General features: G+C 45.4%; 1 protein-coding gene and 1 pseudogene across 2 annotated transcripts in view; one reads left to right on the top strand and one right to left on the bottom strand.

Annotated features, from left to right (window-relative positions):
• LOC106610835 (KATNB1-like protein 1) overlaps window positions 1-25,141 on the top strand; it is a 69,862-nt gene that overhangs the window by 40,701 nt on the left and 4,020 nt on the right. Inside the window, exon 1 of one of the 2 annotated variants that reach the window (XM_014210451.3) lies at window positions 24,335-24,487. The exons of the other annotated variant lie outside the window; for it this stretch is intronic. The gene's annotated coding sequence lies outside the window, so the exon portion shown is untranslated. Of the gene's footprint in view, window positions 1-24,334; window positions 24,488-25,141 lie in introns of those variants that run through there. 2 annotated transcript variants of the gene reach the window in all.
• Window positions 16,806-24,863, bottom strand: LOC106610836 (acid phosphatase type 7-like; annotated as a pseudogene).

Here is a 25,141-nt window from a genome sequence, read left to right as displayed (position 1 = left end):
ATGCACCTGTGGAACGGTCGTTAAGACACTAACAGCTTACAGACGGTAGGCAATTAAGGTCACAGTTATGAAAACTTAGGACACTAAAGAGGCCTTTCTACTGACTCTGTAAAACACCAAAGGAAAGATGCCCAGGGTCCCTGCTCATCTGCGTGAATGTGCTTTAGGCATGCTGCAAGAAGAAATGAGGACTGCAGATGTGGCCAGGGCAATAAATTGCAATGTCCGTACTGTGAGACGCCTAAGACAGCGCTACAGGGAGACAGAACGGACAGCTGATCATCCTTACAGTGGCAGACCACGTGTAACAACACCTGCACAGGATCGGTACATCCGAACATCACACCTGCGGGACAGGTACAGGATGGCAACAACAACTGCCCGAGTTACACCAGGAACGCACAATCCCTCCATCAGTGCTCAGACTGTCCGCAATAGACTGAGCGAGGCTGGACTGAGGGCTTGTAGGCCTGTTGTAAGGCAGGTACTCACTAGACATCACTGGCAACTACATCGCCTATGGGCACAAACCCACCGTCGCTGGACCAGACAGGACTGGCAAAAAGTGCTCTTCACTGACGAGTCGTGGTTTTGTCTCACCAGGGGTGATGATCGGATTTGCGTTTATTGTCGAAAGAATGAGCATTACACCGAGGCCTGTACTCTGGAGTGGGATTGATTTGGAGGTGCAGGGTCTGTCATGGTCTGGGGCAGTGTGTCACAGCATCATCGGACTGAGCTTGTTGTCATTGCAGGCAATCTCAACGCTGTGCATTACAGGGAAGACATCCTCCTTCCTCATGTGGTACCCTTCCTGCAGGCTCATCCTGACATGACCCTCCAGCATGACAATGCCACCAGCCATTCTGCCTGTTCTGTGCGTGATTTCCTGCAAGACAGGAATGTCAGTGTTCTGCCATGGCCAGCGAAGAGCCTGGATCTCAATCCCATTGAGCACGTCTGGGACCTGTTGGATTGGAGGGTGAGGGCTAGGGCCATTCCCCCCAGAAATGCCTGGGAACTTGCAGGTGCCTTGGTGGAAGAGTGAGGTAACATATCACAGCAAGAACTGGCAAATCTGGTGCAGTCCATGAGGAGGAGATGCCTGGCAGTACTTAATGCAGCTGGTGGCCACACCAGATACTGACTGTTACTTTTGATTTTGACCCCCCCTCTTTGTTCAGGGACACATTATTTCATTTCTGTTAGTCACATGTCTGTGGAACTTGTTCAGTTTATGTCTCAGTTGTTGAATCTTGTTATGTTCATACAAATATTTACACATGTTAAGCTTGCTGAAAATAAACACAGTTGACAGTGAGAGGACGTTTCTTTTTTTGCTGAGTTTATATACTGTATTCTATTCTACTGCATTTTAGTCAATTCCACTGCGACATTGCTCAATCTAATATTTATATATTTCTTAATTCCATTCTTTTACTTTTAGATTTGTGTGTATTGTTAGATAATACTGCACTGTTGGAGCTAGGAACACAAGCATTTTGCTACACCCGTAATAACATCTGCTCAATATGTGTATGTGACCAATTAAAATGTGCTTTGATTAGGGGCGAACAGATTCTCCTGGCAGCCCTGAAAAGACCATCCACAATCCATCATCTATGCTACTTCACAATCCTTCTTTGATCATGTATAGCGTACTATCTTCTGTTTTTAGTCAAAGGTTCATCTTCTGTTTGTGGAGAGCCACGTGCCTCCTTTAGGCTTATCCTCAGGATCCTGTGACATTTGGAACACTGGACTGTGGCTCTGGTGCTGTCCTGACACCACTTTGATATGGGTATGACTAACTCATCTGTGGTTAGTCATCACATCAGACAGCATTTATACAGATAAAAATAATTGAATTGTGCACCAGATAAATAGCTGTTTGAATACTACAGCTCACCACCTTTTGAATGTGATAAAAATAAGTCAAAGCATTAAGCTACTTACAGTAGAGCCTGTGATGACATGTACTGGGGCTTTGGCTGTTCCATGCGCCCATTGAAAACTTTGGGAGAGGACCATCAAGGGGCTCTTCAGTCTGTGACAAAACATTGATGGAGAGTGTATAATATACTGATAATTCACATGGGAACTGACCTTGTAGCCGTAGACAGGCCACAGTCTCTCATATGTGTGCTCCTGGGTCCATAGCTCCAGGTCCAGTCCTGGAAAAAGACATTTCAATAGTTGATATGAAACTTTAGATACAGTATTTATTTACAGACTATGGACACCAACACAAAGGACTAAGAGCAATTGCAGGATCATAAGGCCTTTTCATGCCAATATTGTATTATGAAAATATTAATTAGTTAACCCCTATAGAATGTGCATCACATGTTTTGCCTATTTATTCACATTTGCTATCCATCAAAGAGCACTAAATATAATGGTTCCCAATAGCTTAGACCACTCAAGAAACTCTTAAAGGCAACAAACAAGCTAGAGAAACGTATAGGAAAACACTTGGATTATGGCTTTTGGGTGGCGTCCAAACCAGCAGTCTGTCATTGTAATAAAGGAAATGTGTTTGGATTGCTCTGCTCGCACCAAATTTTGGGACATTAGTCTGTCTGAGAGGACAGATTTGTGAGCGTAACACCTATTTGAGCACAGTGCTATTGTGTGAGGTCATCAAATGGAGACCATACTGTGGATGCATAATACATCCTCCAGACCCGGTGCAGCCGGTTTAGTGTCGTTCCGTCCGAGTCGGACCTCAGACAGAGCAGAGAGACAGACAGACAGATAGCATGCTGGGATTAGGATCTGAAACCTGAAATCTGGTGTCGCTCTCTCATGCCAGGCTGTCATTCCATACCCATGCCAAGTGCTGAATAAAACTATGTGGTTCAAATTGCTGTGATTACAACATCTAACACAGACAGACGTGCTTCAGGGCTAATGTGGACTAGCCAGTTGCCTAAGACGTTGCAGGTCAGACACGGCAATTAATGTGTCCAGCAACACAGCAGAAAACAAATCCTGTAGATGCTTTCACGTAACATAGAAGAGCCCGCTGGGACACAGCCTAGCTTTTCTTCACATATCTAACAATGCTATGTCAAGTAAATCATCAGGACCATGTGATTTATAAAGTGTATTAACAGAATGATATAGAGCCCCCTTGGCCAGACATTAATAACAATTTAATGAGTAAAAAGTTTCATGAGGGGGAGCAGGGAGTTATTCCTAGTTGTAAATCTTCTCTTATGATCAGTATAGGGGATGTTTGGCCGGTCGACCGATTGTTGCTCAGATTTGGTCAGATTTACACCCCTCAGGACGAGGAGCGATCAGAGTGTTTCTGCATGGCGACAGCTCGAGCTCGCTTCAGCACCAAGCTCAGTCCCCCTCTTCCTCGCTCCCTGCTGGACTGCCGCATGTCGCCTTCTACACACCCGTCAGGCCCAGGGTGATCTGCACCGCAGCCCTCACCAGGTCTGACTGACCAGACCACTCCAAACACGTGTTGCTTAATAGAGGACGGCTGTGCTCATTGTCGTTACACCTTTTGGATGCTCCCACTCTAAAACCCCTTGTACATGTTAACAATAGTTGCTGTTGAAGTTTATTGTTAAAACAATTGCACATTCATTAATCTAGGAATACCATTCCTGTGTCCCGTGTGGCTCAGTTGGTAGAGCATGGTGTTTGCAACGCCAGGGTTGTGGGTTCGATTCCCACGGGGGACCAGTATGGAGAAAAAAATGTATGAAATGTATGCATTCACTATTGTAAGTTGCTCTGGATAAGAGTGTCTGCTAAATGACTAAAATGTAAATGTTCATAACTAGTACAGAGAGTATCATCCATCTATCCATGAAATTGACCTCCCTAATCAGTGAGTGGTTTTATGCCGTACATACAGTACCAGTCAAAAGTTTGGATACACCTACTCATTCAAGGGTTTTTATTTACTTTTACAATTTTCTACATTGTAGAATAATAGTGAAGACATCAAAACTATGAAATGACACATATGGATTCATGTAGTAACCAAAAACATGTTAAACAAATCAAAATATATTTTTTATTTTAGATTCTTTAACCTGTTGGGGCTAGGGGGCAGTATTTGCACTGCCGGATAAAAAACGTACCCGATTTAAACTGGTTACTACTCTTGCCCATAAACGAGAATATGCATATAATTCGTAGATTTGGATAGAAAACACTCTAAAGTTTCTAAAACTGTTTGAATGGTGTCTGTGAGTATAACAGAACTCATATGGCAGGCCAAAACCTGAGAAGATTCCATACAGGAAGTGCCCTGTCTGACAATTTGTTGTCCTTCTGTTGCATCTCTATCGAAAATACAGCATCTGTGCTGTAACATGACACTTTATAAGGCTCCCATTGGCTCTCTAAAGCCGCCAGAATACAACGTTGCCCGGTTGGAATATTATTGCTATTTTACAAGAAAAATAGCATGATTTTAAACAGCTTTTGACATGCTTCTAAGTACGGTAATGGAATATTTGGATATTTTTGTCACGAAATGCGCTCGCGCGTCACCCTTCGGATAGTGACCTGAACGCATGAACAAAACGGAGCTATTTGAATATAACTATGGATTATTTGGAACCAAAACAACATTTGTTGTTGAAGTAGAAGTCCTGGGAGTGCATTCTGATGAAGAACAGCAAAGGTAATCCAATTTCTCTAATAGTAATTCTGAGTTTAGTGACTAGCCGTGATGGCCGAGCTATGTACTCAGAATATTGCCAAATGTGCTTTCACCGAAAAGCTATTTTAAAATCTGACACCGCGATTGCATAAAGGAGTTCTGTATCTATAATTCTTAAAATAATTGTTATGTATTTTGTGAACGTTTATCATGAGTAATTTAGTAAATTCATCGGAAGTTTTCAGTGGGTATGCTAGTTCTGAACATCACATGCTAATGTAAAAAGCAGTTTTTTGATATAAATATGAACTTGATTGAACATAACATGCATGTATTGTATAACATAATGTCCTAGGAGTGTCATCTGATGAAGATCATCAAAGGTTAGTGCTGCATTTAGCTGTGGTTTTGGTTTTTGTGACATATATGCTTGCTTTGAAAATGGCTGTGTGATTATTTTTGGCAGGGTACTCTCCTGACATAATCTAATGTTTTGCTTTCGCTGTAAAGCCTTTTTGAAATTGGAAAATGTGGTTAGATTAACAAGTCTTGTCTTTAAAATGGTGTAAAATAGTCATATGTTTGAGAAATTGAAGTTAGAGCATTTTTGAGGTATTTGTATTTCGCGCCACGCGATTCCACTGGCTGTTGACTAGGGTGGGACGCTTGAAGTTAATTGAAATGCATTCCAGGTGACTACCTCATGAAGGTGGTTGAGAGAATGCCAAGACACTGCTGTCATCAAGGCAAAGGGTGGCTACTTTAACAGGTGTGCCTTGTAAAAAGTTCATTTGTGGAATTTCTTTCCTTCTTGATGAGTTTATTTAATAGTTTTGATGTCGTCACTATTATTCTACAATGTAGAAAATAGTACAAATAAACAAAACCCTGGAATGGGTAGGTGTGTCCAAACTTTTGGCTGGTACTGTACATACAGTAGCTCTAAAAGTGGGTGCTGTCATCTTTGTTGTTGTTAGAGCTGTACATGGATCTGTGTCCCATAGTGATGATCCAGAGACAATCCGCTCGGTTCCCTAGCCTGTTGGCATGTTTTTCTTCATTATCATTACATAGCTACTCTAAACAAAACGTGTGTTACTCAAGATATTACATAATCCTAAAAAGGGCATTACTGACACTGTCAAGTTCACTAATACTGGGACTGTCAGTTAAACGCTCAGTGCAGTCAAAAACTTGATTTGCCTGTGTTTTATATGCAGTTGAAGTCGGAAGTTTACATACACTTATGTTGGAGTCATTAAAACGCATGACACAAGTAATTTTTCCAACAATTGTTTACAGACAGATTATTTCACTTATAATTCACTATATCACAATTCCAGTGGGCCGGAAGTTTACATACACTAAGTTGACTGTGCTTTTAAACAGCTTAGAAAATTCCAGAAAATGATGTCATGGCTTTAGAAGCTTCTGATAGGCTAATTGACATAATTTGAGTCAATTAGAGGTGTACCTGTGAATGTATTTCAAGGCCTACCTTCAAACTCAGTGCCTCTTTGCTTGACACCATGGGAATATCAAAAGAAATCAGCCAAGACCTCAGAAAAAAAACTGTAGACCTCCACGAGTCTGGTTCATCCTTGGGAGCAATTTCCAAACGCCTGAAGGTACCACGTTCATCTGTACAAACAATAGTACGCAAGTATAAACACCATGGGACTATGCAGCCGTCATACCGCTCAGGAAGGAGACGCGATCTGTCTCCTAGAGATGAACGTGCTTTGGTGCGACAAGTGCAAATCAATCCCAGAACAACAGCAAAGGACCTTGTGAAGATGCTGGAGGAAACAGGTACAAAAGTATCTATATCCACAGTAAAATGAGTCTTGTATTGACATAACCTGAAAGGCCTCTCAGCAATGAAGAAGCCACTGCTCCAAAACCGCCATAAAAAAGCCAGACTATGGTTTGCAACTGCACATGGAGACAAAGATCGTACTTTTTGTAGAAATGTCCTCTGGTCTGATGAAACAAAAGTAGAACTGTTTGGCCATAATGACCATCGTTATGTTTGGAGGAAAAAGGGGGAGGCTTGCAAGCCAAAGAACACATTTACATTACATTACATTTAAGTCATTTAGCAGACGCTCTTATCCAGAGCGACTTACAAAATGGTGCATTCACCTTATGATATCCAGTGGAACAACCACTTTACAATAGTGCATCTAAATCTTTTAAGGGGGGGGGGGGGGGGGGGGGTTAGAAGGATTACTTTATCCTATCCTAGGTATTCCTTAAAGAGGTGGGGTTTCAGGTGTCTCCGGAAGGTGGTGATTGACTCCGCTGTCCTGGCGTCGTGAGGGAGCTTGTTCCACCATTGGGGTGCCAGAGCATCGAACAGTTTTGACTGGGCTGAGCGGGAACTGTGCTTCCTCACAGGTAGGGGGGCCAGCAGGCCAGTGGTGGATGAACGCAGTGCCCTTGTTTGGGTGTAGGGCCTGATCAGAGCCTGAAGGTATGGAGGTGCCGTTCCCTTCACAGCTCCGTAGGCAATCACCATGGTCTTGTAGCGGATGCGAGCTTCAACTGGAAGCCAGTGGAGAGAGCGGAGGAGCGGGGTGACGTGAGAGAACTTGGGAAGGTTGAACACCAGACGGGCTGTGGCGTTCTGGATGAGTTGTAGGGGTTTAATGGCACAGGCAGGGAGCCCAGCCAACAGCGAGTTGCAGTAATCCAGACGGGAGATGACAAGTGCCTGGATTAGGACCTGTGCCGCTTCCTGTGTGAGGCAGGGTCGTACTCTGCGAATGTTGTAGAGCATGAACCTACAGGATCGGGTCACCGCCTTGATGTTAGTGGAGAACGACAGGGTGTTGTCCAGGATCACGCCAAGGTTCTTAGCACTCTGGGAGGAGGACACAAGGGAGTTGTCAACCGTGATGGCGAGATCATGGAACGGGCAGTCCTTCCCCGGGAGGAAGAGCAGCTCCGTCTTGCCGAGGTTCAGCTTGAGCTGGTGATCCGTCATCCACACTGATATGTCTGACAGACATGCAGAGATGCGATTCGCCGCCTGGTTATCAGAAGGGGGAAAGGAAAAGATTAATTGTGTGTCGTCTGCATAGCAATGATAGGAGAGACCATGTGAGGATATGACAGAGCCAAGTGACTTGGTGTATAGCGAGAATAGGAGAGGGCCTGGAGAGGGTCAAGTGGGCAGGTTGTTGGGCGGCCGGCCGTCCCAAGACGCGAGATTTCATCTGGAGAGAGAGGGGAGAAAGAGGTCAAAGCACAGGGTAGGGCAGTGTGAGCAGGACCAGCAGTGTCGTTTGACTTAGCAAACGAGGATCGGATATCGTCAACCTTCTTTTCAAAATGGTTGACGAAGTCATCCGCAGAGAGGGAGGAGGGGGGGGGGGGGAGGGGGAGGAGGATTCAGGAGGGAGGAGAAGGTAGCAAAGAGCTTCCTAGGGTTAGAGGCAGATGCTTGGAATTTAGAGTGGTAGAAAGTGGCTTTAGCAGCAGAGACAGAAGAGGAGAATGTAGAGAGGAGTGAGTGAAAGGATGCCAGGTCCGCAGGGAGGCGAGTTTTCCTCCATTTCCGCTCGGCTGCCCGGAGCCCTGTTCTGTGAGCTCGTAGTGAGTCGTCGAGCCACGGAGCAGGAGGGGAGGACCGAGCCGGCCTGGAGGATAGGGGACAGAGAAAATCAAAGGATGCAGAAAGGGAGGAGAGGAGGGTTGAGGAGGCAGAATCAGGAGATAGGTTGGAGAAGGTTTGAGCAGAGGGAAGAGATGATAGGATGGAAGAGGAGAGAGTAGCGGGAGAGAGAGAGCGAAGGTTGGGACGGCGCAATACCATCCGAGTAGGGGCAGAGTGAGAAGTGTTGGATGAGAGCAAGAGGGAAAAGGATACAAGGTAGTGGTCGGAGATTTGGAGGGGAGTTGCAATGAGATTAGTGGAAGAACAGCATCTAGTAAAGATGAGGTCAAGCGTATTGCCTGCCTTGTGAGTAGGGGGGGAAGGTGAGAGGGTGAGGTCAAAAGAGGAGAGGAGTGGAAAGAAGGAGGCAGAGAGGAATGAGTCAAAGGTAGACGTGGGGAGGTTAAAGTCACCCAGAACTGTGAGAGGTGAGCCATCCTCAGGAAAGGAACTTATCAAGGCGTCAAGCTCATTGATGAACTCTCCAAGGGAACCTGGAGGGCGATAAATGGTAAGGATGTTAAGCTTGAAAGGGCTGGTAACTGTGACAGCATGGAATTCAAATGAGGAGATAGACAGATGGGTCAGGGGAGAAAGAGAGAATGTCCACTTGGGAGAGATGAGGATTCCCGTGCCACCACCCCGCTGGCTCGATGCTCTAGGGGTATGCGAGAACACGTGGGCAGACGAAGAGAGAGCAGTAGGAGTAGCAGTGTTATCTGTGGTAATCCATGTTTCCGTCAGCGCCAGGAAGTCTAGGGACTGGAGGGTAGCATAGGCTGAGATGAACTCAGCCTTGTTGGCTGCAGACCGGCAGTTCCAGAGGCTGCCGGAGACCTGGAACTCCACGTGGGTCGTGCGCGCTGGGACCACCAGGTTAGAGTGGCAGCGGCCAGGCGGTGTGAAGCGTTTGTATGGCCTGTGCAGAGAGGAGAGAACAGGGATAGACAGACACATAGTTGACAAGCTACAGAAGTGTTGTTTCTTGTATTATTGTCTCCTGTGTCTTTAGAGAACTGTTTCACTTTGATATCCTTTTTCTTCTGTCCTGATTTTCTCTTTCTTTTCTTCTGTTAACTAGATATTCTTTGTTGTTCTTCGTTAGCTAGCTAGCTTCTTCCAAAAGAGTCCCTAGCAACTGCTTAGCAACTGGTAAACAATTCAGCTAGCTAAGATAACTACAATTTTATGAAAAATAGTTATTTTTCAAAAGCCTATCTTCTTTGTTTGTTGCTTGTTTTTTCTCCTATTCAGTCACCATCCCAACCGTGAAGCATGGGGGTGGCAGCATCATGTTGTGGGTGTGCTTTGCTGCAGCAGGGACTGGTGCACTTCACAAAATAGATGGCATCGTGAGTCAGGAAAATTATGTGGATATATTGAAGCAACATCTCAAGACATCAGTCAGGAAGTTAAAGCTTGGTCGCAAATGGGTCTTCCAAATGTACAATGACACCAAGCATACTTCCAAAGTTGTGGCAAAATGGCTTAAGGACAACAAAGTCAAGGTATTGGAGTGGCCATCACAAAGCTTTGACCTCAATCCTATAGAAATTTGTGGGCAGAACTGAAAAAGCGTGTGCGAGCAAGGAGGCCTACAAACCTGACTCAGTTACACCAGCTCTGTCAGGAGGAATGGGCCAAAATTCACCCAACTTATTGTGGGAAGCTTGTGGATGTCACGTCTGCTCCCCATCTTCCCACCCCTGGCACTTGAGGGCGCCAGGCTGCCCTGCATCACGCACTCCTGCCATCTATTACGCACACCTGCCTTCCCTCGTCACGCGCATCAGCGATATTGGACTCACCTGGACTCAGTCATCACCTGTTTATTTCCTCCCCTATATTTGTCAGTTCCCTTGCTCTGTTCCCTGCTGCGGCATTAATTGTTTTTTGTCTATATTACTTGTTTGCTGATGCTGTTCCTGACTAGTTCCATGTCTGTTCTATATTAAATGTTTGACTCCCCGTATTTGATTCGTCTCTCCAGCATCATCCCATGTGACAGTGGAAGGTTACCCGAAACGTTTGACCCAAGTTAAACAATTTAGAGGCAATGCTACCAAATACTAATTGAGTGTATGTAAACTTATGACCCACTGGGAATGTGATGAAATAAATAAAAGCTGAAATAAATCATTCTCTCTACTATTATTCTGACATTTCACATTCTTAAAATAAAGTGGTGATCCTAACTGACTTAAGACAGGGAATCTTTACTAGGATTAAATGTCAGGAATTGTGAAAAACTGAGTTTAAATGTATTTGGCTAAGGTGTATGTAAACTTCCGACTTCAACTGTATATCTCCACACTATGAGGTTGGAATAATACTGTGAAATTGTGAAAATTATGATAATGCCCTTTTAGAAATTTCAGCCTGTTTTGGTGGTGGGATGGAGATTTGGCTTGCCTGGCGACATCACCAGGTGCTAAATTAGTTAATAGACCAATAATAATGAGAGTTCCAAACCTCTCTGCCAATAACACCTAGTTTTGTAGTTTTCCCCTCCCCGCTCAGACCACTTGCAGACAGTCTGAGCAAAATTCTTGCTTGAGAAACTGCTCTTTGATAAGAAGCTATTTTTGCTTATTTTTTTACCATTTAAATTTAAAACAATCACCATAAGGTACTTAATTGTTACCCAGAAAATATTTGATATTGAGATAAAAATGGCTGCATTGGCCCTTTAAGTACTTTACCTCAAGATCCTTTTTAAGCCACTCGTACCGCTTGAAGATGAGGTCTACGCCATAATCAAGAAAGAAGTAGATTTCATATGTATGTAGTGTGCAATCTAGGTGCCTTAAACATCTCAGTGAGATAATTAGAGTCAGAGACATTCATTTTCTCTTTTCATTTTGTGGTCCTCTTGTCTGTACTCGTAAGCAAATCTAATCTTAGACAGCTATTCAGAATACATTCTGCAGAAAGATTCATTCTATAACACAATGAGACTGTTTTTGTAATTGCTAGACAATTGTGGTCGTTACCTCTCCCTCCCTTCCACCAATCCCACACTCACATTCGTCATGGAGATGACTATCTCTCCTAATGACTACAGAAGTAAAACATCTGCTTTAAACCTGCATGGAATACAGCCATTTATCAGACAGATGTCCACATAAACACTACACCAGTCCCCTGCTACAGCAAAGGTCTGTCAGTGGTCACCTCTCCAGACAGGACAGGATGCGATCAACCGATATTTCCTGAAATGCTACCACCTCTACCGCTGGTAATTTATCAACACTATAGCACAAGACTCATCAGACCGGGACACACACAGATAGAACCTGTTCCTGTATTGAAAGAAGACCCAAACCTGTGCCTTGGAGAGCGTCAGTCCCAGGCGTGCTATCCACCCACCCAAACACGTGCCATTCCCTCAATATTTCAATTGGCCAAACCTGTGTTGACACGCAGCAGTAAAAAGACGGTTACTAACAACGGCAGGCCAAGCCAAGAGCTAGCCGTGTCTTTATTAGTTTAGAGATTTTAATTTCACCAATAAAACTGGGAGCCAATCTTCCTTCCAGTTAAAACATTAAAGTACGTGGTGAGGTGATGGGGAGTCTGATACCTCTCCTGGCTTATGTAAGAGGCAGACAGGGTCGAGCAGCCCACCAGGGGAGCCCTGAGTGAGTATGGGTGCTGGAGGTCAGCTGACAGGGTTATTTACCCTTTACCAATTGAGTTAACTGAGAACATACACTGTATTTATTTGACAGCAACAACCTGCGGAAGAGTTACAGAGGGGATGAATGACATCGCATCTTTGTATCTGTCCCATTATGGTGTCTGTGACTGCACAGGCAGCGCCATTAAGGCCATCTCCAGTTTAAAGTAGCCAATTGTCTTCGACTACTACGTCTATAAGTTGGCAAACAAACTGAAAGGGTGCATAATGCCACCTGGAGTGTGTTGTTTGAACAGGTATAAAGTCAAGGTTGGTGATTTAATGCCACCTGCAGTTATGGAATGTTCGCTCACAAGTATAATTAATTGGCTGATCCCTTCTGGTGACCTGGATGGAATTATGTGATCTTTCCTTAACCCATAGGAAGTCCCACCCAGTTGACTACTTCAAAATGGTTTAAGTCCTCAATGGTGCTGTCCAGTGTGCATGCTAAAACAGGCTTTTGGGTACTAGAGTCCACTATGGAACTTAGCCAGGACACCAGGGTTAAAACCCCTACTCTTATGATAAGTGCCATGGATCTTTAGTGACCCCAGAGAGTCAGGACACCTGTTTTCTAAAGACAGCACCCTATGCAGGGCAATGTCCCCTTCACTGTCCTGGGCATTTGGGATCAGAGAGAAGAGTATCCCCTACTGGCCCTCCAACCCCACTTCCAGCAGTATCTGGTTTCCCATCCAAGGACTGACCAGGACCAACCCTGCTTTGCCTCAGAGGCAAGTCAGCAGTGGGATGCAGGATGGTATGCAGAGTTGGGTAACCAGAGACAGTTCCGGAAAGAGATTAAAAGGAAAGGTCAGGGTCAGGATAATAGAGGATCGCTAGTCAATGGGATAGTGCAACCTTGGGGTTAAGATTACATGGTCAAGGTAAAAGCTATGATAACTCAATAATTGGTGATTAAACAGTTTGTATCAAAAGACCGGTCTACCATTTGCAACAAAGATTCTGACATAATCCTCATTATGCTGTAACATACTTGATAATCACAAACCATCCTGTGTGAGTTAGAATGGGAGCCACAGTATGTGCAGCAGTATGAAGGAGCCTGTGAACCCCTGTGAGCAGCACAGTCTGAGTCAAAGGTACTGTACTTAGTCTGGTTAATACCCCCATCGTGTGGTGGCTAGGCAGGGAAGTCTGCTGGATGGACACGAGACCCAAGGTCTCCTTCTGGGACTCCACTTACCGCATACATCAAGCAATATACATTTTAGGAGACCCTGGACAATACAAATAAAAAAGCACTTCTGTTCAGTTCAACATGGAAAATTTTGGTCAAATAATAATAAGAAAGTCAGTTAAGAACAAATTTGTGCCTACAATGACGGCCTAGTTGTAACTAGACAGGCTGTTTTCCATGTGTGTTTAATTTACCTAGAAAATAATATCAAGATAAAAATCTGAGGGGAGATGTTCCAACTTTAACCTTGTCAAATGCAATGTGGATGGACTGATTCATAATCCTAATCAACGTTCCCCCCAACGTCAACTGTTTAAAAACCACACATACTAACCAATCTGCATTTACATTTACATTTAAGTCATTTAGCAGACGCTCTTATCCAGAGCGACTTACAAATCTGCTCTGCCCTTTCATGTCACTGTTTCATGTCACTGATGAGTCTGTGCTACAAGATGCCAACTTAATCCAGGCTCTTTGAAACGTTAAAGAAAAAATTGCTGTCTGAATATCACCAGCTCACGTCATGGCTCATTGTTTTAAATGGCACCAGTTACATCCTATTGCCTCAGACGGGCCAGTGATCTATATGTGCAGGGGAACAAAGGCGCTCTTGATAGTGGCCTTAGCGTCTCATGTGGACACGCCGGTCTCATGCAGCTGGAATGCTAAGGACTCTTGCGGTCAGCCGGGCTTAATTGCCTTTTACTCTGTTGGTTTTGGGCGTAAAAAAAAAAAGCTGAAGCAAGCTGCCACGAGTTTAGGTTCTGACGAGCGCCACAGAAAAAAAACGCGGTGTTATCTGAGTGAGGGGGGAGGGTACTGATTTTTGATATCATGTTCTAATGTCTGGTGACAAGGCCAAGAAAAACAGGCTACAGTTAACAGCTCCTTAATTGAGGCCAGACAGTAGGCAGACTAGGTGCATTACACTGGGAAAGAGTAAACCAGGCCTGGGGACACAAGGAGCACAAACATTATGGTGCATGATTAGATGTTTTACATTCAATCCCCCCTTATGCTAACACACTCACACCTGAAAGCACATTCTCACATCTGCACACAGAAGAACAAACACAGACACACACGGTATAAGCGTTTGAGATGTGTTAGCAGCTGATCCTCTGGATGTGACACGTCTGAATGGCTGAGCCTGTAAATCTCTGCCCTTTTTATGCAGATCTCTCACTGAGCTGATAGCCTAAACCCAGATCCCAAGGACTTAAGCTCTGGAACTCTAGTATGTAAGGGGCATCAAGGTTGTCCATCAGGGTTACACAGAGTATGATTAGGCATACCGTTGAGTAATCTGACAAATGTTTATCAATAGCTATTATTAACGATCAGGACACACGATCAGGACACACAGAAAGAAATATCAAAACAAACTATGAACCAACTATATTAATTTGGGAACAGGTCAAAACACATTAAACATTTATGGCAATTTAGCTAGCTTGCTGTTGCTAGCTAATTTGTCCTGGGAAATAATCATTGGGTTGTTATTTGACCTGAAATGCACAAGGTCCTCTATTCTGACAATTAATCCTCAGATAAAAGGGTAAACCGAGTTAGTTTCTTGTAATCTCTCCTCCTTCAGGCTTCTTCTTCTACTTTGGACTTTATATGGTGGTTGGCAACCAACTTTAAGGTGCATTACCACAACCAATTGGACTGGAGTGTGGACCTCAGTTCATCTTTCAATCACCTACGTGGGTATATGCTCCTAAAAACCAATGAGGAGATGGGAGAGGCAGGACTTGCAGCGCATCAAGCGTCACAAATAGAACCAAGTTCTATTTTAGCGCCTGGCTATGCAGACGCTCGTTGACGCGCGTGAGAAGTGTGGGTGCAATGAATGAATAACATGTATGTATTTTGCAACGCTCGCGCACGAGACGCGGGCGGTGTGGTCAGCATGTTAGTCCCCTCCTGAATTCCCTGTTCACCCATGACTGTGCGGCTGCGCACAACTCCAACACCATCATTAAGCTTGCTGATGACACGACAGTGGTAGGCCTGATCACTGATGACAATGAGACAGCCTATAGAGAGGAGGTCAGTGACCTGGCAGTGTGGTGCCAGGACAACAACCTCTCCCTCAACATCAGCAAGACAAAGGAGCTAATCGTGGACTACAGGAGGCCCCCCTCCACATTGACAGGGCTGTAGTGAAGCGCGTCTAAAGTTCCTCGTTGTCCACATCCCTAAGAAATTCACATTGTCCACACACACCAACATAGTCGTGAAGAAGGCACGACAATGCCTCTTCCCCCTTAGGAGGCTGAAAAGATTTGCATGGACCCTCAGATCCTCAAAAGGTTCTACAGCTACACCATTGACAGCATCTTGACTGGCTGCATTACCGCTTGGTATGGCAACTGCTTGGCATCCGACCACAAGGCACTACAGACGGTAGTGTGTACGGCCCAGTACATCACTGGGGCCGAGCTCCTTGTCATCCAGGACCTCAATATCAGGCAGTGTCAAAGACTTCAGCCACCCAAGTCATAGACTGTTCTCTCTGCTACCACATGGCAAGCGGCACTGATGCAGCAAGTCTGGAACCAACAGGACCCTAAACAGCTTCTACACCGAAGCCATAAGACTACTAAATGGTTAACCAAATAGCTACCCAGACTATCTGCATTGACCTTCTTTGCACTAACTCTTTTGACTCATCACATACGCTACTGTTATTGTTTAGTATTTATCCGGTTGCCTGATCACTTTACCCCTATCTATATGAATATCTACCTCAATTACCTCCTACCCCTGCACATCGACTCAGTACTGGTACCCTGTGTATATAGCCAAGTTATCGTTACTAATTATGTATTTATTCCTCGTGTTATTATTTTTCTATATTTATCTCTCTGTATTGTTGGGAAGGGCTGATAAGTAAGCATTTCACTGTTAGTCTATACCTGTTGTTTATGAAGCATGGGACAAATACAATTTTATTTTATTTGAGCCCAGTAGACTTTGTCTGAGAGTCATTGTGGGGTAAATAGAGTTTCTGTCAGTTGTTTCCATTGGCTTAAACACAAGATAGGAAACTGATCTGTCTCAGCCAATGTTTATTTTGGACAAGGATTACTTGTTTAGATGTAGGTGGTTCTTGAACCAGCTCCAGACTTAGAAGCTGAAATAGCTCCCATATGTTCCAATGGCACAGTGGAGTTGACGAAAGTGTTTTCTACAGTGGAAAAGCTGTGGTTGCTCCACTCTGACCAAAAAGTTGTTTTTCTGAGATTCTACCCCTGCCTCACAGTACAGTACAGTAGCACATTATGGATACCAAGTCTGGGGAGGTCTGGCAGTCTGTCTCACCAATATGAAATGCAGCATGTACTGAGTTTTTACCCAAACCATGTAATAATAGCATTGATTAGATGTGACCTATACAGAATGCACCAAAATATGTACCAGGAGCGGAAAGCATTGGCTAATGTGGAGCAGAAAGTAAGCAGACTTGAACCATGTTGACTCACTGTTTATGAAGATTTCATAACACTGTCAGTTTTTATCATCAGTTTAACACTGAATGACTGGTGCCTGTGTGCGTGTGGGTGTGTGTGTGTGTGTGTGTGTGTGTGTGTGTGTGGGTGTGAGAGAGCGAAAGAGCGTTAGAGAGAGAGAGAGCACGAGAGAGCGCAAGAGAGAGAGAGAAAGAGAGAGAGAGTTAGAAAGAGAGAGGAGTAAACAAGTAGAGAGGGTCATGTTAAGGTCCTACTCACTATGCAGCCTCGTGGTTCCCAGGACAGGTCATATAGGGCACGTAGACAGCTATGGACTGGATCTGACGCATGAACTCATCTCCAATCCTACCGTTGTCCTGAAAAAGTTTGATTTAGTAATTTACCACAGCATAATACACAGTATTAGTGCTAATGAAGTCTGAAATAACGCTGACAGAATAAATTTAAAAAGCACATTCAGTTATCTAAAGCTAAAGTACTGTAAATCTTTCCAGACAACTTTAGGAATGTCCCATTTGCATACCAAACAAAACCCCAAGGAAACCAGAACTGTTAATTTCACAAATATTCTAATGGTGGCAATTGAGCTTATGTACACACTGCGGTGGATGTCATGGCCTTCTTCTGGTTTTCAGTTGCCTTTGCCCTTAATGAGCTTTCAGACAGAATTTCTATTTCTGTTTTTCTATTTATAATATCAAGGAAGCCGCGGAACAGAGTCAGACATTCCAGTTCAAACTCGGCATGAATTGCAGTTATTAATTTTTGTGGTTGTCTGCTCATAATGTCCAGCATTTTCCTCCATGTTTGAGAAAAGTATGAAATGAGCCAACTTTGCTTTTTAATTTCAGGGAAACAGCAGCCGCTGAAACCATTGGGGATTAATACCTGTATATGTCATAGTAATTATGAAGAGCGCTGGCCAGTTAGGTTTAGGGAAACATGGCCTCTGTCTCGGCTGAATAGAGCCATGGTGCTGTACTTCATAGGTGTTATGTCCCTAATTCCAGAGTTCAGCACAGGATTAAGGCATTTCACAGCTATGCAGGTCATTACAGCAGTGTGTCTTAACCATGGCCCAGGCTCTTAAGATCTGCTGATGAAAAGGGGAACAAAAGGGGAGCAGGGGCAGAGTGGCTCTATCTCATATATCATCATGGATCTAGACAGATACCCAGATGGCCTTTAGTGGTCTAGGCTCATGACGACAGAGCCCACTTTTACATCTTACCCTGAGGGTACCATAAGCTTTGAGTGTGCCCCTGTATGCCATAGTTTAACTTCATGAAAATCCCATGCGAAAGTGCTTAGCATAAATGGTATGTGTATCATTCTACCAACTGACCAGTGATGGACAAGCGTGTACAGAAAACAAAAATGTTGATATTGATATTTTACCTCATGCATGTCATATGCAAAGTCCCCTAGAAAACAAAAAAACACATGTTCGTCATGCTTTGCATAATTTTTCCAAAGTGTACTCCATATTTCACCTAAAGTATCAGGTTTCAGGTAAGACCCAAGTGCAGACTGTGTTGAAGTAACAATGTTTATTGCAACAACAGGGGCAGGCAAACGACAGGTCAAGGCAGGCAGGGGTCGATAATCCAGAGTAGTGTGGCCAAGGTACAGGACAGCAGGCAGGCCCAGGGTCAGGACAAGCAGAGGTCGGTAATCCAGAGTAGGGGCAAAGGCACAGGAAAGCAGGCAGGCTCAGAGTCAGGACAGGCAAGGGTCAAAATCAGGATGACGAGAAAAAGAGAGACTGGGGAAAAGCAGGAGCTGAGACAAAACACTGGTTGACTTGAACAAACAGGAGACAAACGGCTGTGAGACATGGGTTTAGATCTAGACAGATGAAAAGTAGGAAGTATATGGAGGGTACGGGGAAACAGAGGACGAACAGCAGAGGGGCTATTTATTTTGGAGCAAGGAGGAAAGGTTTCGGCTTCCAGGGGTATTGCCGCGGGGCTATTACGGCGTGCCAGCGCATCCGGCTTAACCTCCTTGGGTACCGGTCGGTGTTGTGGAAGCGAAGTGGCCTGGGCCTTACTGATCCCCTCCTGGAGGCCTTGGTACTCCGCACGAAAGGCGGAGCGGTTCGGGGCAATTTCCAAGCCCCCAGGAAGACGTCCCAGGGCAGGCAAAGCTGATTTCAGGCAATGGGCATGGCAGAACGGGCTCCAGCCCACGATGGCACCAGTAGACCAGTCAATTGAGGGATTGTGTCGCTGGAGCCAAGAGAATCCCAATACCACGGGAATGTGCGGAGACTCAATTAGCAGGAATTGGATCGTCTCGCTGTGATTCCCCAACACTCGTAGGTTGATGGGGGTGGTATGGTGGGTGACCCGGCCTATAGAGCGCCCGTCCAGCACTCTAACATCCATGGGAATGGAGAGGGGTTGAGTGGGGATGCCCAGCTCGGACGCCAGGGTAATATCCATAAGACTCATATCGGCCCCTGAGTTGATGAGTATCTGGAGAGACTTGGACTGGTCGCCCCACCACAGGGTGGCATAGAGAGTAGGGGGAGAAGCAACATTATCCTTAAGACCCACCAGAGTACTCATTCCTACCAATGAGCTAGGTCTCTTGAAGGGACAGTTAGACACATAATGACCGACAGTACCGCAGTACAGACAACTCTGGGTGTTAAGTCTGCGTAGTACTCGTTCGGCTGCATTGGCTCGGGGCAAATCGTCAGTCTTCGGAGGCTCTTGGAGGAACTCGGGTAAGCTCGGATCCTCTTGGGGACAAAGACGCCGGGGACTTCCGGAGTTCATCAGATGCAAGGTGGGATCCTTGAGTGAGCGATTGGGACCTCAATCAGACCTCTTCTCCCTCCTACGTTCCCGTAGCCGACCATCGATCCGGATGGTCGAGATCCGTCGGTAGTTCCTGGGCTGCAAGCTCGTCCTTTACTTCCTCTGAAAATCCGTGCAGGAACATGTCAAACAGCTCTTCCAGGTTCCAGGCACCCTTTTCAGTGTACCGACACATGTATATATATATTTTTTTACAATTTTAAAGGACAGGTGAAACAGATCAGGGTGTGACACAAAGTGAACCAGAATTATATACCACTATGATTGAAGTTATTATGCAACGGCAACATTGATATGCTATTCACTTATGACAATCAGTCGGGAGTTAGCCGCACAACCACTTAGGATGAGATCATAAATGCTGCCGACCTGGGTCTACTACTGCAGTCTGGCCAGAGACTGAGGGTTCTCATTTCCCATGTCCCCATAGATGGCAAACTCTAGCACTCTCATTCAGAGCAGTAAAGGACAACACATCACTCCAGCCAGCCTCACTGCCACAGTGGTACACTGCAGTGAACACAGGAAAGAAAACACTGTTCTTGTCACGTCCTGGCCAGTATAAGGGTTAATTGTTATTGTAGTTTGGTCAGGATGTGGCAGAGGGTATTTGGTTTATGTGGTTCGGGGTGGTGTTTTTCTAAAAGGGCATTTGATTTAAGTATTCCGGGGTTTTTGGGCACTGTTCGTTGTTTACGTATTTCTATGTTGATCTAGCTGGTTGTATGTCTATGTTTGGTTAATTGGGGTGGACTTCCAATTGAAGGCAGCTGTGTGGTGTTGCCTTTGATTGGAAGTCCTATATTAGTTGGGTGTGTTTGTCTGTGTATTTGTGGGAGATTGTTTCTTGTTTAGCGTGTGTGAGCCTAACAGGACTGTCTAGTAATCGTGAGTTCATTTTGTTATTTTGTATGTTCATTTTTGAGTTTATTAAATGTTCAAAATGAACTATCTCAACTCTGCTGCATATTGGTCCTCTTTTTCCGACGATGATTTCGCTATTTCGTCTGACGACGAAGAAATCCCTGACAGAATCTCCCACCAAACCAGGACCAAGCAGCAGAGGAAGGAGCAGTGGGATTTTGAATTGGACAAAAGGGAGAAATGGACATGGGAGCAAGTTATGGCCGGAGAGGGCCCATGGAGAATGGCTCATAAGGACCGGGAACGTTTCCGAGGATCACGACTGGCGTTGAAGCACGAGAGGCACCCCCAATAATTTTTTTTGGGGGGGGCACACGGGTAGTTTGGCTAGGCCTAGGAAGAGCCGGAAGCCAGCTACCCGTGGTTATATGGAGGAGCGTATGAGGTGGAGGGTGCCATGTTTCGCTGAAGAGCGCACTATCTCACCCATACGCACGCACAGTCCGGTGCGCGTTATTCCAGCACCACGCAGGTGCCGTGCTAGAGCGGGCATCCAGCCTGGTAGGAGGATGCCTGCGCAGCGCATCTGGTCGCGGGTACGCCTCCGAGGACCAGGCTACCCAACTCCCGCTCTACGCACGGCTACCATCAGGCCCCTGCACAGCCCAGTCTGCCCTGTACAAGCACCCCGCTCGTACAGGGCTACAAGTTCCATCCATCCCGGACGGGTTGTGCAGGAGGTAAGATCAAGACCGCCTGTGCGCCTCCATAGCCCTGGGTTTCCAGCTCCTGTCTCTCGTGCGGACCCGGAAGTGCGTCAGCCCAGTCCAACTCGTCCTTTTCCCGCTCCCCGCACTAGCTTGGAGGTGCGTGTTCCCAGTCTGGTACGTCCAGTACCAGCACCACGCACCAGGCTTCAAGTGAGTCATCCCAGTCCGACGTCGCTAGAGCTGCCCGTCAGTCAAGAGTCGCTAGAACTGCCCGTCAGTCAAGAGTCGCCAGAACTGCCCATCAGTCAAGAGTCGCCAGAACTGCCCGTCAGTCAAGAGTCGCCAGAACTGCCCGTCAGTCAAGAGTCGCCAGAATCTGCCCGTCAGTCAAGAGTCGCCAGAACTGCCCGTCAGTCAAGAGTCGCCAGAACTGCCCGTCAGTCAAGAGTCGCCAGAACTGCCCGTCAGTCAAGAGTCGCCAGAGCCGCCCGTCAGTGAGGAGTCGCCGGAGCCGCCCGTCAGTGAGGAGTCGCCAGAGCCACCCACTAGTCAGGAGCTTCCAGAGTGGCCAGACTGCCCGGAGATGCCAGAGTGGCCAGACTGCCCGGAGATGCCAGAGTGGCCAGACTGCACGGAGATGCCAGAGTGGCCAGACTGCCCGGAGATGCCAGAGTGGCCAGACTGCCCGGCGATGCCAGAGTGGCCAGACTGCCCGGCGATGCCAGACTGCCCGGCGATGCCAGACTGCCCGGCGATGCCAGAGTGGCCAGACTGTCTTCCGGGTCTGCCAGAGTGGCCAGACTGTCTTCCGGGTCTGCCAGAGTGGCCCGACTGTCTTCCGGGTCTGCCAGAGTGGCCCGACTGTCTTCCGGGTCTGCCAGAGTGGCCCGACTGTCTTCCGGGTCTGCCAGAGTGGCCCGACTGTCCTCCGGCCCAGCCCGAGTGGCCCGTCTACCCGGAGCTGCCGGGGTGGGTCATCTGCCCGGAACTGCCAGAACCAGAGCCACCTCCAGATATAGGTGGGTTGGGGAGGGGGGGTGTAGCACAGTGCCGTCGTTGACGGCAGCCACCCTCCCTTCCCTCCCTTTAGTTAGGGGGAATTTTTTTTGGGGGGGGGGGTTTGTTATTTTTGAGGTGCTTCCGGGGTTAGCACCTTTAGGGGGGGGGGGGGGGGGTACTGTCACGTCCTGGCCAGTATAAAGGTTAATTGTTATTGTAGTTTGGTCAGGACGTGGCAGAGGGTATTTGGTTTATGTGGTTCGGGGTGGTGTTTTTCTAAAAGGGCATTTGATTTAAGTATTCCGGGGTTTTTGGGCACTGTTCCTTGTTTACATATTTCTATGTTGATCTAGCTGGTTGTATGTCTATGTTTGGTTAATTGGGGTGGACTTCCAATTGAAGGCAGCTGTGTGGTGTTGCCTTTCATTGGAAGTCCTATATTAGTTGGGTGTGTTTGTCTGTGTATTTGTGGGAGATTGTTTCTTGTTTAGCGTGTGTGAGCCTAACAGGACTGTCTAGTAATCGTGAGTTCGTTTTGTTATTTTGTATGTTCATTTTTGAGTTTATTAAATGTTCAAAATGAACTATCTCAACTCTGCTGCATATTGGTCCTCTTTTTCCGACGATGATTTCGCTATATCGTCTGACGACGAAGAAATCCCTGACAGTTCTATCAATACTATGATGATGACCGAATGTGACAGGCCATAAACATCCATCATGCTAGTTCGGTGAACATGGAAACCTACCATAAGCAGAGGCAGGTCTCAGGACAGTGAGTGTGACCCTGTGTATGTGGATCTCCCTCCCTTCTGATCCCATCCATAAAAAATCTGTCGTTCTGCCCCTGAACAAGGCAGTTAACCCACTGTTCCTAGGACGTCATTAAAAATGAGAATTTGTTCTTAACTGACTTGCCTAGTTAAATAAAGGTAAAATACAATTTAAAAAAAGGGTAGCGTTGCTCTTGGCGGTCAGCTCAAACAGTCCCCCCCCACAGGCCTTACTCCACGGTGCTCTCCTCTGTCTCATTGATGGTGGTCCAGGTGATCTCCATAGAGGCAGGGAGCCCTGGGGAGAAAAGCCCCAAAGTTATCCAGCGAGGGGGCCTGCTGATCAGACTGCTCACCCTGTCAACCTGGATAGAGTTACTGCCCTGGATACTTACTGATCCACTTACGTAAGCTGGGAGACACTTGCTCAAAAGGCTGATATTGTTCAATAACTCACAAGTCTGTGCTTTTGATCTCCCTGTAGACAGGATTTAATGAATTAAACATTTGGTTAAACTCAATGGACTCTGCTTCCTTTGAACGAAACCCAGCCTTTCAGGATCCAAATGATCTCAATTAGGCTTCAGAAAACTGTGCCAGATATGACTTGTTAGTACAGTAGTGCTAGTCTACTATACAGTAGTGCTAGTGTATTATACAGTAGTGCTAGTGTATTATACAATAGTGCTAGTGTACTATACAGTAGTGCTAGTGTATTATACAGTAGTGCTAATGGACTATATAGTAGTGCTAGTGGATTATACAGTAGTGCTAGTGTACTATACAGTAGTGCTAGTGTACTATACTGTGGTGCTAGTGCACTATACAGTGGTGCTAGTGTGCTATACAGCAGTGCTAGTGTATTATACACTAGTGCTAGTGTACTATATATTATTGCTAGTGTACTATATAGTAGTGCTAGTGTATTATACAGTAGTGCCAGTGCACTATACAGTGGTGCTAGTGTTTTATACAGTAGTGCTAGAGCACTGCACACAGTCAGTCAATCAGTCAGTGTCTCTGATAAGGAAATCAGAATCAGTCTACCAAACTGATGAAACAGCAGCCTGTGGAGTTGACTGTGGAGTCAGCAAATGCAGTGTGGCAAGGCATGATGAGTCAATAAAAGCAGATGACGTTGGTTGTGATTGTTGATGTGTGCTTGTGATTTTTGATGTGTTCTCATTTAAAGGACAATTAATTCACTTTGAGTTAATATGTTCTTGCATTGGCTTTCTAACTGATGAGAACTGTATCACTTTGTGATTGCCTCCATACAATTATACAACCAGCCTTAACGTTCTATTAAAAATAGTATTTTAGAGTGAAGCAGTGAAAGATCCAATCCACTACAAGAATAGGATGGACCTAAAAGTTACCAAAAATAGATCATTCATTCATTCTGTATTTGAAGCCGTTAAAATGTACATTTTGCATTGGAATGCACTAAACGTGTTGAACACTAGGGGGTGCACAACAATAGTCCAGTATTCCTATTGTACATTGAGTGCATTTATGAATCCCCAACAGTGTCTGGTCATAGTTGAGAAAAGTAACAAGGGCTCGAGTTGGGTTAAGAAACCAAGGCGAAAGGATAGCAAAACCAGCTCGTGAGATCAGAACATCTTAGAAAGTCTATCAACACTGACAGGTAGGTGATTGCAGCTATAGCAAGCTAGCTATTACAGTAGGTTAGTTCGAGAAGTTGTAGTTATCAAACAAGCAACGTTAATTGAGCTCATCTGTAGCTATCCTTCCACATGCTATTGCTGTCTCGAGCTCTCTTGCTGCAAATGTTAAAACTACAATGCCGGTTTTACTGGCTGATAACTTTAAGAGAGATATGTATCGTGACAACGGTAAACGGACATTAGCTTCCTATAAATTGAAATGCGCAACATAACCAAAAGTGGCACTAAACATAGCTAGCCAAACTTGCTCTCCTTTTCTGGCTACGTCATTATTAAAAAATAATAAACAACGTGCCCGCGAGGAATTCTGGGTAAAACACGTTTACCCAGCTGCATGGTGTAGCTAGAACTGTAATTACACATTCTTTCCCTATGCAAACATAGGCCCAAAGAAAGACCTGGGAATAATTTTGCCCCTTAATGTATCTCTGACTTTTTATAAATGTATGTTCAATGTGATGTAATTCAGGTTCTCACTAGGCTGTCAACCCTTCAAACAGTTGTTCTTATACAGACAGCTGTACATTCTCTCTGGATATTCCCATACCATTTACGGAGCTTTGTGTTTGTGTGAGGAGTTTTGATGAATATTGACTGCAGTGTGTACTTTACCC

The sequence above is a fragment of the Salmo salar genome, chromosome 09, assembly GCF_965601325.2.
Source record: "Salmo salar chromosome 09, fSalSal1, whole genome shotgun sequence".
Classification (NCBI taxonomy): domain Eukaryota; kingdom Metazoa; phylum Chordata; class Actinopteri; order Salmoniformes; family Salmonidae; genus Salmo; species Salmo salar.
The sequence above is the reverse complement of the archived record's forward strand: the minus strand, read 5'-3'. Positions and strand labels throughout refer to the sequence as shown.